Here is a 17,552-nt window from a genome sequence, read left to right as displayed (position 1 = left end):
TCTCCTATCATTTTGGATCTCCCCCTCCCCCTCCCACTTTCAAATCTCTCACTAACTCTTTCTTCAGTTAGTCCTGACGAAGGGTCTCGGCCTGAAACTTCGACTCTACCTCTTCCTAGAGATGCTGCCTGGCCTGCTGCGTTCACCAGCAACTTTGATGTGAAGTGCTTGACTGGTCAGCAGACATGAGCAGGGCGTTGATGATACTAAACAAGCTCTTTTGAATGCCACCCACTGGCACATCCACTCCCCAATGCACCCATCGCCATTACTACTGATGCTGCAGAGTATACAGTGGGTGCTATGCAAGAACAATTGGTCGGAGGCATGTGCGAGCCACCCACCTTCTTCAGCTGCAAGCTCCCCTTCCCCAAAAGGAAGTATAGCACATTTGACCATGAGCTTCTCTCTTTCTATCTGGCTGTACGCTATTTTTGTTTTCTACTAGAGGGTCACCATTTCACAGCATTGATTGACCACAAACCCCTTGTGCACACGATGGCCAAAATGTCAGACCCTTGGTCTGCTTGGCAGCAACACCACCTGGCCAACATATCCGACTTCACAACTGATATACAACCAAGGGCAAAATATTGCTGTGGCTGATTGCCTCCACTGAGGCTATATACATAGGTGTTGACTATGCTGGCATGGCAGCCGACCAAGAGGTCCAGGCTTACAGAACAGCAGTCAATGGCCTGCGGTTGGCTGACATTAAGTTTGTGGAAGCTAGGGTTTCTCTCCTGTGTGAGATCTCAACCGGTTGTCCTCGCTCCGTGGTTCCCTCGAACTGGACTGTTTCTGACTCCATACTTGATCTTGTGCATCCAGGCCGGAAGGCCTCACAGAAACTGGTTGCAATAAACCGTCAAGTTCAGGCACCATAAATAACTCTTGAGGTTCATGCAATGGTTTGGCCATGTCAATGTGGACCTTGTTGGTCCTCTTCCCTCCTCCTGCAGTTTCATGCACCTCCTTACTATGGCAAACTGTTCCCCCAGGTGCCCCAAGGGCTGCAGACTCGGCTCGGGCATTCATCAGCGTCTGATATTTCCTCTGACCACAGTTCCCAACTCACATCAAACCCCTGGACTGTGATGGCACAGAACCTTAGCGTTAGGCTCCAGCACACCATGGCGTATCACCCACAGTCAATGGCCTATGCAAGCGGTTTCACCCACTCCTTAAAGGCTGCTCTGAGGTTTTTCCTGACTCAGGTAAGACCCAGAACTGCTACAAAAGAGGACCTGCAGTCGCCCATGGCTGAGTTTCTATTTGGAGAGCCGTTACGAATGCCAGGTGATTTCTTTTCTGAAGCTACATCTGCTTGGTTGCCCTCTCCACAGCATTCTACCCTCCTCAGTAAATTTAATTCCTTTTCACCTATTCCTACCTCCCATCATGGCTTAAAGCACTCTTGGGTTCCTTTTGACCTACATTCTGCCCCGATTGTTTTCGTCTGCCGTGATGCACACCTACATCCCCTTTCCATGGCCTGTTCTGTGTTTTGGAATGGGGAGAAAAGACTTATATCAAAGATGAGGGATAAACCTGAATGTATTTTGGTAGATTGCCTGACACCAACCCACCAAGACCTGAAAGATTCTGGTACCACGTCTTTGCCATCACGACATGGCCATGATCGTGTCCACGCACCTCTGGGTGAGCCAGGGGCATCTGCTGTTTCTCCACCCTTAGAACATAGGACACAAGCAGGGTGGATCACCTGAGTTCTGGACAGGCTCACAATGCTGGTTTTAGTGAATTCTGGTGGGGCCTGTGTAGGGTAAGGTAATTAGTGGTAATGTACATAATTCATAACCACAGACATTGAGTTGGGGTTTCACTTTAACAGGCTGGTCAGACGTGATGTAATTACGTAAAGGGTTTTTAGCACACTTTGAGTTCAGTTTTGCTGTTCAATAAATCAGATGCTATGGCTTTTCAGAAACCTGTGCTATTTTTTGTGAAAACATACATTTCTAATGTGAAATTTGCATGTCCCTCTTGCACAAGAACTTGAAATCCCTTTCAACCCCTCACACCTTTACAGAGATATTTCTGTACAAGTATTTGGCGTAGCACTGCTTTTAGGTTAATGCAAGTGCAAAACAATATTTCCAAAAGAGAAGCATGATCATTGTGGACTTCAGGCACGCCGGGAGTCACACTCACATCCCCATCTACATCAACGGAACTGTAGTGGAGCATATATCAAGCTTCAAATTCCTTGCTGTCCACATTTCTGAGGATCTCACCTGGTCCCTGAACTCCTCCATCCTGATCAAAAAGGCGCAACAGCACCTTTATTTCCTGCAGAGCATGAAGAAAGCTCACCTCTGTCCCAGGATACTGACGGACTTTTACCACTGTACCATTGAGAGCATACTCACCAACTGCATCTCAGTGTGTATGGCAATTGTCCCGTATCGGACCGCAAAGCACTCCAACATGTGGTGAAAACTGCCCAGCGGATTATCGGCACCCAATTGCCCACCATTGAGAACACCTACCATAAACGCTGCCTGGGCAGGGCGAAAAGCATTATCAGGGATGCATCTCACCCTAACCATGGACTTTTTCCTCTCCTCCCATCTGGTAGGCGCTACAGGAGCCTCTGCTCCTGCACCAGCAGGCACAGGAAGAGCTTCTTCCCTGAGGCTGTGACATTGCTGAACCTCTCATCACAGCGCTAAGCAGTATTGCATCCGTATTGTACTGTCTCAGTACTTTTATATTTGTGTGCCGTAGCACATTTTTATTCACAGTTATTTTGTAAATAACACTATTCTTTGCATTTCTGGTCAGATGCTAAATGCATTTCATTGGCTTTGTATCTGTACTCGGCACAATGACAATAAAGTTGAATGTAATCTAATCTAATCTAATGATCACTTCTATGCCCCTCTGGAAATATGGAAACGTATACGGCAGTGGACCAAGTGCAGGGTGATTAGTATCAATCTTCAAAGTTCAAAGTAAATTTATTATCAAAGTATGTATATATCACCAGTTACTACTGTGGGATTCATTTACCTTGCAGGCATTCACAGTAGAGCAAAGGAATACAATAAAATCAATGAAAAACTATACACAAACAGCCAATGCGCAAATACTAACAAAAGCAATAATAATAATAATATGCCAGACAGAAAAACAAATGTTTTCATGTTGCTATATTGACTACTAAAAGGCATTTACCTCTGTCACACACTCATGGTTAATGCAAGTTCTTAATATATATAAACTACACCCAATACTTGTGAAATTCCCACAACATCTGATGAAGTATTGGTGTACCAAAATCACCCTACCTTGCTCCTTTTCATGCCTTGTGGTGCATCAAAGGATCACCGATATCAAAATAAACTGAGGCATTTTCCAGGGCAACTTTCTAAGCCCACTATGGTTTTGGCTAGCTTTAAACCTGCTCTCTACTGAATCAGATGAAAATTAAGTATTAAATCCAAAACAGTGAAGTGAATTATACCTTGACACACCTTCTATACATGGATGATTTGAAATTTAAGGCTCCTTCATCAGTAAAGCTAAAGCAATTAGTTCAAATATTAGAACTATTTTTTGAAGCTATAAACATGAACTTTGGACTAGATAAGTGCTGAACATTAAACATAAAGAAAGGTGCAATAGAACTCGTAGAATATAAAACATAGCAACAAGATGCAATTAAACTGATAATTTAACAATATGAAACATGTAAGCATCTGTGATATTAACAAGAAAATAGATCAGTGTGCGATAAAGGGAAAACTTTCAACAGAATTTACATCATGGTTTAAGAAAATCTGCCAAACAGAGCTCAACAGTGAAAGTATACCAAAGCAATAAACACTTTCACTATACCCATGTTAACGTATTCTTTTAGTCTGAAACTGATTTTGAAAATTTACAAAGAAAGATAAGAACTGAAATGACAAATTTTAGAACACACTATGTACACTCGAATGCGCCTGGATTAACACTACCTGGGACAGAAGAAGAAAAAGGAATAACCAACATAAAAAATGTACACAACCTGATAAAACTTCTGAGGATATATTTTTATAACCAAAAGTAGGATTCAGCACACCATGTGAGATATGCAATTCTGATAAGAAGTACACAACCACTAAACCTAAAGAAAGCACAACCCAGAAAAATAAAGAAATTACCACTATAGAAGAAAGGATTAACCAGTTGAAGAACATAACCCTCCCTGGAAAACATCAGCACATTCTGAGCAGAATAACTGTCGTCAAGGAAGTGGTGAACACCCAGCTCAGAGTTGGAGACCTCTTCCCAGAAACAAAAGGTTTCCTTGTGGCAATGCATAAGCAAGTGGTCAACACATAAAAATATCGCGAATACATAATAAAAGACCAACAAATCGAAGACAATAAATGCAGAAAATGCCAAGAGAAACTAAAAGCAATCCAACACATTCCAGGATCCTGCAGCAGATGGTAGGTTGGCTCCAGGTGCTAGGGTCAGGTACACCAAGTCCTTAGCATTCTTATGTGGGAGGGTGAACGGCCAGAAGTCATGGTCCACATAGGTACCAATGACATGAGTAGGATGAGTGATGAGATTCTGCATGGGGAGTTTAGGTGCTAAGTTAAAGGGCAGGATCTCCAGGGTTGTGATCTCTGGATTGCTAACCGTGCCACGTGCTAGTGAGGCCAGAACTAGGAAGATTATACAGTTTAATATGTGGCTAAGGAGTTGCTGTAGGAGAGAGGGCATAAGATTTTTGGATCATTGGGCTGTCTTCCAGGGAAGGTGGGACCTGTTCAGCAGGGACAGTTTACACCTGAACTGGAGGGGGACTAATATCCTAGCAGGAAGGCTTCTTAAAACTGCATGATGGGGCTTAAACGAGAGTTGCATGGGGATGGGAACTCGAGTGCCAGGACAGTTAGTGGGGAGGTTGAGGAGACAGATGTGAGTAAGACTTCAAAGTTAGGAATCAAAAGGTTGAACATGCTGTGACTAGTGTCCCGAGCTGCTATACTTAAATGCAAGAAGTATTGTAAGAAAGGCAGATAATAGTTCTGAAGCTGGATTGTGAACGGAGACAATGAGGAGAGGCTGATGATCGGGCAAAATTGCAGTGACCAGGATGAGTTGCAGTGTAAGTGCAGACAAAATCGAAAAGGGTGAATACAGGACTGAAGATATTATATTTGAATGCACCAGGTATACGGAATAAGGTAGATGAACTTGCAGCACAGTTGCAAATTGTCAGGTATGATGTTGTAGGCAACACAGATTCATGGCTAAAAGTTTATGTCTGATAACCCAGGGAGTCCCTATATGGCATCAGTTTTTCATTGACTCTATTGTACTTATTCGTTCTACTGTGAATGTCTACAAGTCCATGAATCTCAGGGTAGTATTCAGTGACCTACTATAGCACCTTCAAATATATTTTAGACTTGCACGCCAGTGTTCATTTACTCCTTCATACTCGTTAGGACCCTATCATTCATGATTTATGTCCTAGTATTATTTGTTCTCTGAAATGCATTACTGCATGCTTATCTGGATTAAACTTTATCTGCCATTTTTTAACTCATTTTTTTAGCTAAAGTTGCAGTGGGCTGGGAGCCAGCGTGCCAGAAGAGTCAGTGCAGAGATATTGGTAAGACCTCAGACAAAGTTAGGAATCAAAAAGTTGAGCATCGAAAAGGGTGAATACAGGACTGAAGGTGTTGTATCTGGATCAGCGCAGTATATGGCAAAAGATAGATGAACTTGCAGCACGGTTGCTGATTGGCTGATAAGATGCTGTAGGCATCACTGAATCATGACTGAAAGATTATAGCTGGGAGCTTAATGTCCAAGGATAAACATTGTATCAAAAGAATAGCCAGGAAGGTAGAGGGCGCGGCATTGCTCTGTTGGTAGAACATGAAATCAAATCATTAGAAAGAGGTGACATAGGGTTGGAAGGTGTTGAATTATTGTGGATAAGGCTAAGGAACTGCAAAGGTAAAAAGACCCTGATGGGAGTTGTATATAGACCCCCAAACAGTAGTAAGGATGTGACCATCAAATTATAATGGGAGATAGAAAATACATGCCAAGAGGGCAATGCTACAATAGTCACAGGGTCTTCAATATGCAGTAAGATATGCAGTTTGGTGCTGGATGACGGGGGGTGGGGACTTTTTAGAGTGTCTACGAAATGGCTTTCCAGAGCAGCTGGTGGTTGAGTCCAATAGCAGATCAGCTATTCAGGATTGGATGTTGTGCAATGAACCAGAATTGATTAAAGAACTTAGGCTACTTAGGGTACTTGGAGGGACTTGATTAAATAGGCTGTGGTCAGCATGTTTTCCTCAAGGGGAAGCCTTGCCTGACAAATCTGTTGGAATTCATTGAAGAAGGAACAAAAAGGATAGACAAAGGAGAATTGGTTGATGTTGTGTACTTGGATTTTCAGAAGGCCTTTGACAAGGTGCCATACATAAGGGTGCTTAACATGCTATGAGCGCATGGTGTTACAGGAAAGATTCTAGCATGGATAAATCAATGGCTGTTTGGTAGGAGGCAAACAGTGGGAATAAATGAAGCCTTTTCTGACTGGCTGCCGGTAGCTAATGGTGTCCTACAGTGATCTGTGTTGGGACATTATTTTTATGTTGTATGTCAATGATTTGGATGATGGAATTGATGGCTTTGTTGCAACACTTGCAGATGATATGAAGATAGGTGGATGGGCAGGTAGTTTTGAGGAAGTAGGGAGCCTACAGAAGGAATTAGACTTTAAGAGAATGGGCAAAGAAATGGCAGGTGGAATATCGTGTCTGGAAGTGTCTGGTCATACATTTTGGTAGAAGAAATGAAAGGGTTAACTATTTGGTTAGCTATTAACTAAGTGGAGAGAAAATACAAAAAGCTGAGGTGCAAAGGGAATTGGGAGTCCTTGTGCAGGATTTGCTAAAGGTTAATTTGCAGGTTGAGTCTGTAGTGAGGAAGGCAAATGCAATGTTAGCAGTTATTTCAAAAGGACTAGAATATAAAAGCAAGGATGTAATGTTGAAACTTTATAAAGCACAGGTGAGGCCTTACTTAGAGTAAGTATTGTGAGCAAGTTTAAACCTCTTATCTTAAAAAGGATGTACTGAAACTGGAGAGGGTTCAAAGGAGGTTCACAAAAATTATTCCAGGATTAAACTGCTTGTCATATGAAGTGTGTTTGATGGTTCTGGGCCTGCCTTCACTAAAGTTCAGAAGAATGAGGAGTGACCTCATTGAAACGTATCGAATGGTGAAAGGCCTTGATACAGTGGATGTGGAGAGGATGTTTTCTTTGGTGGGAGAGTGTAAGACCAGAGGGCACAACCTCATAATAGATTTTCTTTAGCCAGAGAGTGGTGAATCTGTGGAATTCCTTGCTGTGAAGGCCAAGGCTTTACATAGATCTAAGGCAGAGGCTGATAGATTCTGGATTGATCAGAGCATGAAGGGATATGAGGAGAAGGCAGGAGATTGGGCTGAGATGAAAATTGGATCAGCCATCATGATAAAATGGCGGAGCAGACTCGATGAGCCAAATGGCCTAATTCTGCTCCTATATCTCGTGGTCTTATGGTCCTTAACTCAATCTGATTCCTTATACAGGGATAATCAAGTGGCAAACATCATTCACCAAATTCTTGCTTTAGAATACAACTCACAGAAGTAACCGTAACCCTAAGTACAAGCCTAATCCAGTTTTCGAGTCCCTCAAATTATATTACGGCCAATTTATTTTTACAGATTGAGCCATCCGTAATAATTGTCCAGATATAATATTACAGTATAAACAAGCAAGTACAACTTACTTAATAGATACAGCCATTCAAAACACACATAACATACAGAAATCAATAAGTGAAAAACAGCAGAAATTTGGAAATATGCTGAACTAAAAGACAAAATTGAAAGACAATGGAGCATGAACAGGGTATACATTGTCCTGATAGCAATACCTACAACTGGTATAATCCCTAAGCCACTACACAATAGCATTAAGACAATTAGGGCTACACAGCGATATTTATGTAAATCCTCAGAAAGCCATGATATTAAACTACCACTAGAATAGTCTGAAAATTTCTAGCAACTGACAAATGTGTGTGCTTGGCTATGCCCATATCTCAGGTTTTACCAGCTTGAGCTGAGAAAAACAGTTAATAATGAAAATAATTAATAAAAGCTCCACACAAGATGCGATCACCCTTACAAAGGCATTGCAGAATTTATAGATACTCTAAAACAAAAGCTTGGTCCATACAAAACCAAACTAAGTAGATAAATGAAATGCAGCAGATGAATAAAACAGAATTATCAGTTCAGGAACAAGGAAAAAGGTTTATACAGGACATTGAAGCTAAATTTGACGTGCTACAATGTCACCAATCCTAGCGCAGAATTCCCAACAGGCACAGAGACAATGATCTTTCGGTATAATATCTGGTCAAAGAGGGTGATACACAATCAAGAAGCAATCTGGAGTAGGGAGGGAAAAGAACGCACTCACACAATTGAAGGCATGCAAACGCGTGAAGTTACAATGGATATGCTAAAAGCGATTATAAAAAATACCCGAACTGGAAAAGTACCGGCAGTGATTATATCCATAATTATTGGCATAAAAGCTTATTTGCCTTCATCCATACCTATTACTATGTATCAACAATTTTCATAAGTTCCCGAATTTTTGACAGAATGTACAACATATCTCTTACCCAAAGGAGAAATCACAAATGACTCAACAAAATATTGTCCTATTACTTGTTTACAAATTATATTGCAGTTTATTGCCACTCATTTATATAAGATGCCGTAGGGGTATGAAAGGATGTAAAGAACAATTGATAACAGATTCTGTAACTCTAAATCAACCCCCGTGGAAAAGCAGAATTGACTACCAAAAATCATTTGATTCTGTCCCAATCTCATAGTTAATAGAAGCTTTTAATATATATAAACGGCACCCAGTATTTGTGAAATTCCTACAACATTTGATGAATCATTGGAGTACTGTAAACAACCTATCTATTAACAACCAAAAAAGAGCAACCAACATTATCAAAATAAACCAAGGCATTTTCTAAAGTGAATCTCTAAGCCCTCGATAGTTTTATCTAGTTTTAAACCCGTTCTCTAATTTATTGAATTGGATGAAAATAGTGTATCAAATCAGAGAAAACAAAATGAATTATTACTTGATGCACCTCCTTATTCCTTGACGATTTGAAATTATATGTTCCACCAGTTAAGCTAAAGCAATTCTAATAGTAGAACTAGTTTTTAAAGTTATAAACATGAACTTTGCTCTGGATAAGTGCAGAACATTAAAGATAAAGAAAGGTATAATAGAGCTAGTAGAATATAAAACAGAGCAGTAGAATAAAATACAACCGATGGATGTATATGAAACATATAAGTATCTGGAATATCAGCATACAAGGAAAGTAGGTCGTAGTGTGATAAAGGGAAAACTTTCAACAGAATTTACTTCAAAGCTTAAGAAAATCTGTCAGAGTTTCATAGTGAAAATATTACAAAGGCAATAAACACTTTGCTATATCCATATTGATGTATTCTTTTGGCATAATATCTTGGTCTGAAACCAATCTGGAATATTTGCAAAGAAAAATTAGAAATGAAAACACAAATTTTAGAAAATACTGTGTGCACTCAAACACACCTAAATTAAGGCTACCTAGGACAAAAGAGGGAGAGAAATAACAGACATTGAAAATTTACACAACAGTCAGAAAAAACCTCTAAAGATATACTTTCAATGAAAACAGGACCTAACACTCCATGTGAACATATGCATTTCTGTTAAGTACACAGTACTAAACATAAATGAAAGTACAACCCAGAAGTAATTATTACTACAGAAGAAAAACTTAACTCATGGAAGTGCTTGACCCTCCACAGAAGACATCTTTACAATCTGAGCAGACAAGTTGTCAACAAGGAAGCTTCAATTGCCTGGCTCAGATTTGGAGATTTCTTTCCAAAAACAGAGGAGTTCCTTGTGGCAATAGAGGATAAGATGGTTAACACACACAAAAAAAATCAAAAATACACAATAATTGGCACAAACTGCCCCAAGCATCACCTCCTCATCTCTAATATTTTTTTCAAAACTCACAATTCCTGAGCTTTCAAAATTGTATCTGCTTCATTTCTAAATAACCCCATTGATCTAGTCTCCATAGGAGAGAATTCCAATTCCGCCTGGTGTGAGAAGTTCCCACCCAAGAATATTGAAAAATTGAATAACCAAAATTGCATACAAAGAGGAAACAAATTTGCTGTGTGGAAGATGTAATATAACCATAAGATTTACACTCAGTGCCTTCTTTATTAAGTAATCCTGTACACCTGCTCATGAATGCAAATAACTAATCAGCCTGTTATGTAGCAGCAATTCAATACATGTAGGCAAGGTCATAGGTTCAGTTGTTCAGACTAACATCAGAATGGGGAAGAAATCTGATAAAGTGGCTTTGACCATGGAATGATTGTTGGTGCCAGATGAGGTGGTCTGCTGATTTCCTGGGATTGTTATGCATAACAGTCTCCAGAGTTTACAGAGAATGGTGCAAAAAACAACAGCTCTCTGGGCAAAAATGCCATGTTAATGTGAGAGGTCACAAACTGGTTCCAGCTGACAGGAAGGTGACAGCAACTTAAATAACCATGTGATGCAAAAGCAGTGTGCAGAAGAGCATCTCTACATGTTCAACACATCCAACCTTGAAGTGGATGGGCTACAGCAGCAGAAGGCTACGAACATAAACTCAGTGGCTAGTTTATTAGGCACAGGAGGTACCCAGTAAAGTGGCCGCTGAGTGCATTTCTCTGCACACATCTAGCTCATTGGGAAAAGTCAAGAATGTTTCAAAGTTCAAAATCCAAAAGTTCAAAGTAAATTTTGTTATCAGAGTACATATATGTCACCACATACAACCCTGAGATTCTTTTTCCTGTGGGCAGACTCATCAAGTCTAAAGAATAGTAACTATAACAGGATCAATGAAAGATCAAGTAGAGTTCAGAAGACAACAAAATGTGCAATGCAAATATCAATAAAGAGCAATAAATAACGAGAACATGAAATAATAAGATGAAGAGTCATTAAAGTGAGATAGCAACACATATCAAAGTTGCTGGTGAACGCAGCAGGCCAGGCAGCATCTCTAGGAAGAGGTACAGTCGACGTTTCAGGCTGAGACCCTTCATCAGGACTAGATGATTGGTTGTGGGAACGTCTCAATAGATCAATGTAATTATCCCCTTTTGTTCAAGAGCCTGATGGTTGAGCCTGGTGGTGTGAAAATAGGTAGTGGGACCCTGAAAAGGCTAACCTTAGGTATAGTCTTTATTATGGATGAGATTTCAAGTACGTACTGTAATGCAGTTTAATCATCTTCAAATTCAATTTGCATTGTGATTTCTAACCAAAAATAAACTGTAAATACAAATATAAGATGAATTTCATGTTTACCAAAATGTAAGGTTATGCAGTGTGTTCAACTATATTGAAAGTGACCTATTTTTGCTTGTTACCTATTCAACATTAATTTCTATCAATAATTATTAACAAATAGTTTGGCGCCATGCATTGATACAGTTAACATACTTTGCTTGATGACAACTACCAACTTCCATTCCTGACATAGTCTTTTGATCATGATGTACAGTATTTAGTTTGTAGTGTAGGTCATATTTTAAAATTAATTTCTTGATGGCATGTTAGGATTAAAGTAGATTCCCTTAAAAATAATGCAATTTGAAAAAAAAATCCTCATTTAATGAAAATGTGATCCTCATATAGGTTCTGTGGATTGTCGTTAATATTATTCTGAAATTAGTTAAGTTAGATCATTCTTAGAAGCAGTCGACTCTGGAAGTAGACAGAAATATTATAATTGTATCAAAGAATATGAATCCCAGACAGGAAATAATTCATTTTTATTCTGTGTTAACAATGCATAACTGATACCATTATCTGATTGTGAAAGCTGGTTTTGATTTTGTTCTTCCCAGTTATAAGTGCAAAAAAAAACACATCACTTACAGAGGGTTGCTAACCTTTCAGCATTGGCATGGATTTTCATGGATTAATAGCGAAATCATGGTTGCAGTAATCTGGGGATGAAGCTTAAATAATCATAGATACTTATTGCACAGAAAGGAGCCATTCAGCTCATTATATCGATGTTGCACATAGTTTATTCAAGTTAATACTACTTCCTAGTTCTTAGCCCATAGTCATGCAGCATTTGACTTTTCAAAACTTCTTCCAACACCCTCACAAACTTCTTAGCGATTGACTTAAATCCATAACACGTCCACCACCATCTTACTGCCTTTCTTCATATATCTCTCTCGTTTTTTCATTCACTCTGTGTTGTTGGTAGTCAGTGTGGACACAATGGGCCCAATCGCCTACATTTGACCTCACTATGACGACTCTAATACCGTGTCTATGCTTCTCAAAATTTTATGCACCTCAGTTGAATCTCCCCTCAGTTGTCATTGTTCTGAAGGAAGCAATCCCAGCTTGGCGAGTTTATCAGAACTATTAATCTCCAGACCGACAAATTTCCTTTGCTCCTCTTTGGCAACATAGCCTCCTTCCTGGAAAATTGTGACAGACTCCTATCGATAGCCTAACAACTTTTTTGCATCATTCCAGCATAGCCTCCCTGTGTTATTAAATTACATTAAACCTCTGGGGAGGTATTTGCCTCTTGGTCATTAGATGGGCAATTATAGGAGTTATTTGCAAATTGTACTTTGCCATAGACATTTGGTTCTATCGACTACATAGAATAAATGATCATAAGGAAAATATTGAATGCTTAACCTTTATAATTAGGAAAGGGTTTCTATGTATGTTATTTTTCACTTTCTTTGTACATATTTGATAAATAGTTATAGGAGGTGAACGAAAACATAACGATTTAACTGAGCGTTAAGAATCATCAACTCAGGCTATAAAGGTCCTTTCATCTTCTACTTTAGGAACGAAAGTGTTGAGGCTCAAGAGCACAATTTTGTCTGGAGCTGATGGTAGAACTTCGAGTGGATTGACAATGGGTGAGTAATGGGGATAAAAGGAGGCTTTAAACCATTTCTTGAAATCTTCAGAAATACGTCCTTTCAGAATATACACAATTAATGTACACAATAATTACATGAATTATTCTTAAGGACTTCTTACAGTCTAACAAGGTTTTTGAACGTCTACAATCATTATCAAGATGGAAATGTCTTCCTTGGTGTGTAGAAACTCTAATTGTAAGTAAGGCAGTTTATAGATTTCTTGATTGTGATAATGTATAAAGTAGAAAACACTCTGTAAGCAGCATGGTGCATTTTAAAAGCTAACAGAAAAGGAAAAAGTTATTTTTTTTATTAGTAGTAGCTCATTATTGCAGAAGTGTCCTCTGACCCAAAGCAAAGGATATGAATTCCAGTACAGCAAGGTTTATAAATATGCTTAAGTTTTGAAATTTCAGAATATTCAACCGCCACCCCCGCCAGCTATCTCTACAGGCAGATTTCCTTATGTCAATATTTTAAATGCTGTGGAGTTCACCTCTGTAGCATTCATTTATGCTCTCATCCTGAGCCATACCTTCTGTTGTCTGATTATGGAACAAAATTAGCAATTTCTGAGAAATCCCTGACCTTGTCTTCCTTATAAACCCAGCAGACTCATAAAAAAGGCTGAAAGATCTTCAGAGATAACAGATTTATGGGAAGGCAAGAAAGAAATGACCTTCCAATCCTGTTTTAGGATATTTGTAACACTATTAGGTTTGATATTGCTGTAAAGATCACAAGACAAAGGAGCAGGGTAGGCCATTCAGCCCATCAAGTCTGCTCCGCCACTCCACCGTGAGCTAAACAATTCTCCCATCAAGTTCCAATTTCCAGTTTTTTCCCCATATCCCTTGATACCCTGACTAATTAGATATATTAATCTGTCAATCTCCTCCTTAAGCACCCTCAATGATCGGGCCTCCACAACTGTATGTGGCAATGTATTCCATAAATCCACGACCCTCTGGCAAAAAAAAATTCTCATCTCTGTTTTAAAGGGGTACCCTCTAATTCTAAGACCGTGGCCTCTTGTCCTGGACTCACCCACCAAAGGAAACAGCCTTTCCACATCTACTCTGTCCAACCCTTTCAACATTCGAAATGTTTCTATGAGATCCCCTCTCATTCTTCTATACTCTAATGAATACAGTCCAAGAGCTGACAAACGCTCCTCATATGTTAGCCCCTGCATTCCAGGAATCATCCTCATAAATCTTCTCTGAACTCTGTCCAACATCAGTACATCCCTTCTAAGATAGGGAGCCCAAAACTGCACACAATATTCCAAATGAGATCTCACCGGTGCCCCATAGAGCCTCATCAACACTTCCTTACTCTTATACACTATTTCTTTTGAAATGAATGCCAACATAGCATTCACTTTCCCTACTGCCGATCCAACCTGGTGGTTAACCTTTAGGGTATCCCGCACGAGGACCCCCAAGTCCCTTTACACTTCTGATTTTTGAATTTTCTCCCCATCTAAATAATAATCTGCCTGATTATTTCTTCTTCCAAAACGTACAACCATACATTTCTCAACATTGTATCTCATCTGCCATTTCTTTGCCCACTCTCCTAAACTGACCAAGTCTCTCTCTCTTCAGCCTTTCCGTTTCTTCAACACTTCCTGCTCCTCCACCTATCTTGGTGTCATCCGCAAACTTAGCCACAAAACCATTTAATCCATAATCTAAATCATCGATATACATTGTAAAAAGAAGCAGCCCCAACACTGACTCCTGCGGAACACCACTAGTAACCGGCAACCAATCAGAATAGGATCCCTTTATTCCTACCCTTTGCTTTCTGCCTATCAGCCAATGCTCCACCCATTCCAATATCTTTCCTATAACTCCATGGGCTCTCATCTTATTAAGCAGCCTCTTATGCGGCACCTTATCAAAGGCCTTTTGAAAATCCAAATACACAACATCCACAGCCTCTCCCTTGTCAATCTTATTTGAGATTACCTCAAAAACTTCCAATAGGTTGGTGAGGCAGGATCTTCCCTTCATGAAACCATGCTGGCTTGGGCCTATCTTGTCATGCACCTCGAGGTATTTCATAACCTCGTCCTTGAGGTTCGACTCCAATAACTTTCCAACTACAGATGTGAGACTAATAGGCCTGTAATTTTCTTTTTGCTGCCTCTCTCCTTTCTTATACAGCGAAACTACATTTGCAACCTTCCAGTCCTCTGGAACCATGCCAGAGTATATTGATTCCTGGAAGATCAGTTCCAATGCCTCCACAATCTCCAAAGCCACCTCCTTCAGAACCCATGGGTGCACCTCATCCGGTCCAGGAGACTTATCTATTCTTAGTCCATTCACTTTAACTTACTCTCTAGTAATCTTGACTGTACCTAATTCTGTTTCCTGAGACCTCTGGCTATCAGGTATGTTGCTAATGTCTTCCAGTGTGAAGACTGATGCAAAATACTCATTTAGTTCCTCTGCCATCTCTTTGTTACTCATTATAATTTCTCCAGCATCATTTTCAATCGGTCCTATATCTACCCGTGTCTCTCTTTTACTCTTCATATATTTAAAAAATTCTTAGTATCCTTTTTAATGTTAATTGCCAACTCCCCTTCATACTTCATCTTTTCTTTCCTAATGACTTTCTTAGTTTCCTTCAGTAAGTTTTTAAAAGTCGTCTAGTCCTCAGTTTTCCCACTAATTTTTGCTTCCTTATACACCGTCTCTTTTGCTTTTATTTTAGCCTTAACCTCTCTCATTAGCCACATTTGTGCCATTTTTCCATTCATGATTTTCTTTTTTCTTAGAATATATGTTTCCTGCACTTTCCTTATTTCTTGTAGGAATTTCATCCAATTCTGCTCTACCGTCCCTCCATCTAGCTTACTTTTCCAATCGACTTGGGCCAGTTCCTCTCTCTTACCACTGTAATTTCCTTCGTTCCACAGAAATATCGATACACCTGATACCAACTTCTCCTTTTCAAATTTGAAACCGAACTCAATCATATTATGATCTCTACTTCCAAGGGGTTCCATTACCTCCAGCTCCCTAATCGCCTCAGGTTCATTACACAGCACCCAATCCAAGAGAGCTGATCCCCGGTGGGCTTATGGACAAGCTGCTCCAAAAAGCCATCCCATAGGCATTCTACAAACTCCCTCTCCTGAGATCCAGTACCTTCCTGACTTCCCCAATCCACATTCATACTAAAATTCCCCCATAATTATCTTGACATTTTCCTTCTGACGCTTTTTCTACTTCCAGCTGTAACTGGTAGTCCACATCCCGGCTGCTGTTTGGAGGCCTGTATGTAACTGCTTTTAGTGTCTTTTTACCCTTGCCATTTCTTAACTCGACCCATAAGGATTCTACCTCTTCTGATCCTATGTCCCTTCTTTCTAGTGATTTGATTTCATTGCTTACCGTCAGGGCCACGCCAACCCCTTTACCTACCTTCCTGTCTTTCCTGTACACTGTGTATCCTAGGACATTCAGCTCCCAATCACATCAATCATTTAGCTATGACTCAGTGATGGACACAATGCCATATCTTTTAACCTGTAGCTGTATGTAGCCCCCTGGTAAGCCTCAGGCTCGCTCAGCTCACTTTCGTCTAGGGGGAGCAGCCTTTGGCCCCGCCAAACTGGGTAATCAAGTTTGTGTGGATGCTGTGTGATGTACTCCACCCTGCCAAATAACAGACAATACACCATATGGGATTAAATGATTACACTTTATAGATCTTACTGGAACTATGTAATTAATAGAGATAAAATATAAAAAGAAAGTAAAAGGCGCCAAACTTATCAAAGTTCAACCACTTCATGCACAACAGTTGGAGCTCAATTAACGGAGTCTCCTTTCCACCATTCGATCCTCTCCGACCTCCTCGACCCGCCACCTGGGACCAACAACAGTGATCGACCAGACGCTCCACAGGAGTCTGTCTTCATCTCCCCCTGAAAACCCTGGGCCTCGGACTCCCACTCGGGGTCTGTCCCGTCGCCTAGCTTACAGCATCGCGTCCCCTCTCTCTGTCCCCTTCTGCCTTCTGCCCCAAAGCCCGCGAAACAATAAGTTAAAGTCACACAAGAAAGAATAACACCTATCCCAATTGGTTAGCAAATGAATACAATTCTCTTATCAGTAATATAACCCAAACAAGCAGAGAGAGAGAGAACTCCTTACATCACAGTTATTATTACAGAAAACCCATTTTTATTATAACATAACAAAGAAGCTATTTTATTAGCCTTTGCAGTAACATAAAAGAAGAAACCCCTTACAAGTACAACAAGGTCATCCACTTTATTTCTAATGCTGCGTGCATTTTAAGTACAGTACATTTAGTTCAGCTTCTGTTACCGATTTTGCTGTATTTCTATCGCACAGCAAATTATCCTGTCCATTCACCTGCTGTCCTTCTTGCCATCTTTGCTGCAC

The 17,552-nt window shown here is 40.1% G+C and overlaps 1 long non-coding RNA gene across 3 annotated transcripts in view; it reads left to right on the top strand.

Moving 5' to 3' along the window:
- LOC140205265 (uncharacterized) overlaps positions 1-17,552 on the top strand; it is a 144,747-nt gene that overhangs the window by 43,957 nt on the left and 83,238 nt on the right. For all 3 annotated transcript variants that reach the window (XR_011887804.1, XR_011887805.1, XR_011887803.1), the window contains exon 2: positions 13,039-13,113. This is a non-coding gene — a long non-coding RNA (uncharacterized lncRNA). The remainder of the gene's footprint in view (positions 1-13,038; positions 13,114-17,552) is intronic.

This window comes from Mobula birostris, chromosome 11, assembly GCF_030028105.1.
Source record: "Mobula birostris isolate sMobBir1 chromosome 11, sMobBir1.hap1, whole genome shotgun sequence".
NCBI classification, from domain to species: domain Eukaryota; kingdom Metazoa; phylum Chordata; class Chondrichthyes; order Myliobatiformes; family Myliobatidae; genus Mobula; species Mobula birostris.
The sequence above is the reverse complement of the archived record's forward strand: the minus strand, read 5'-3'. Positions and strand labels throughout refer to the sequence as shown.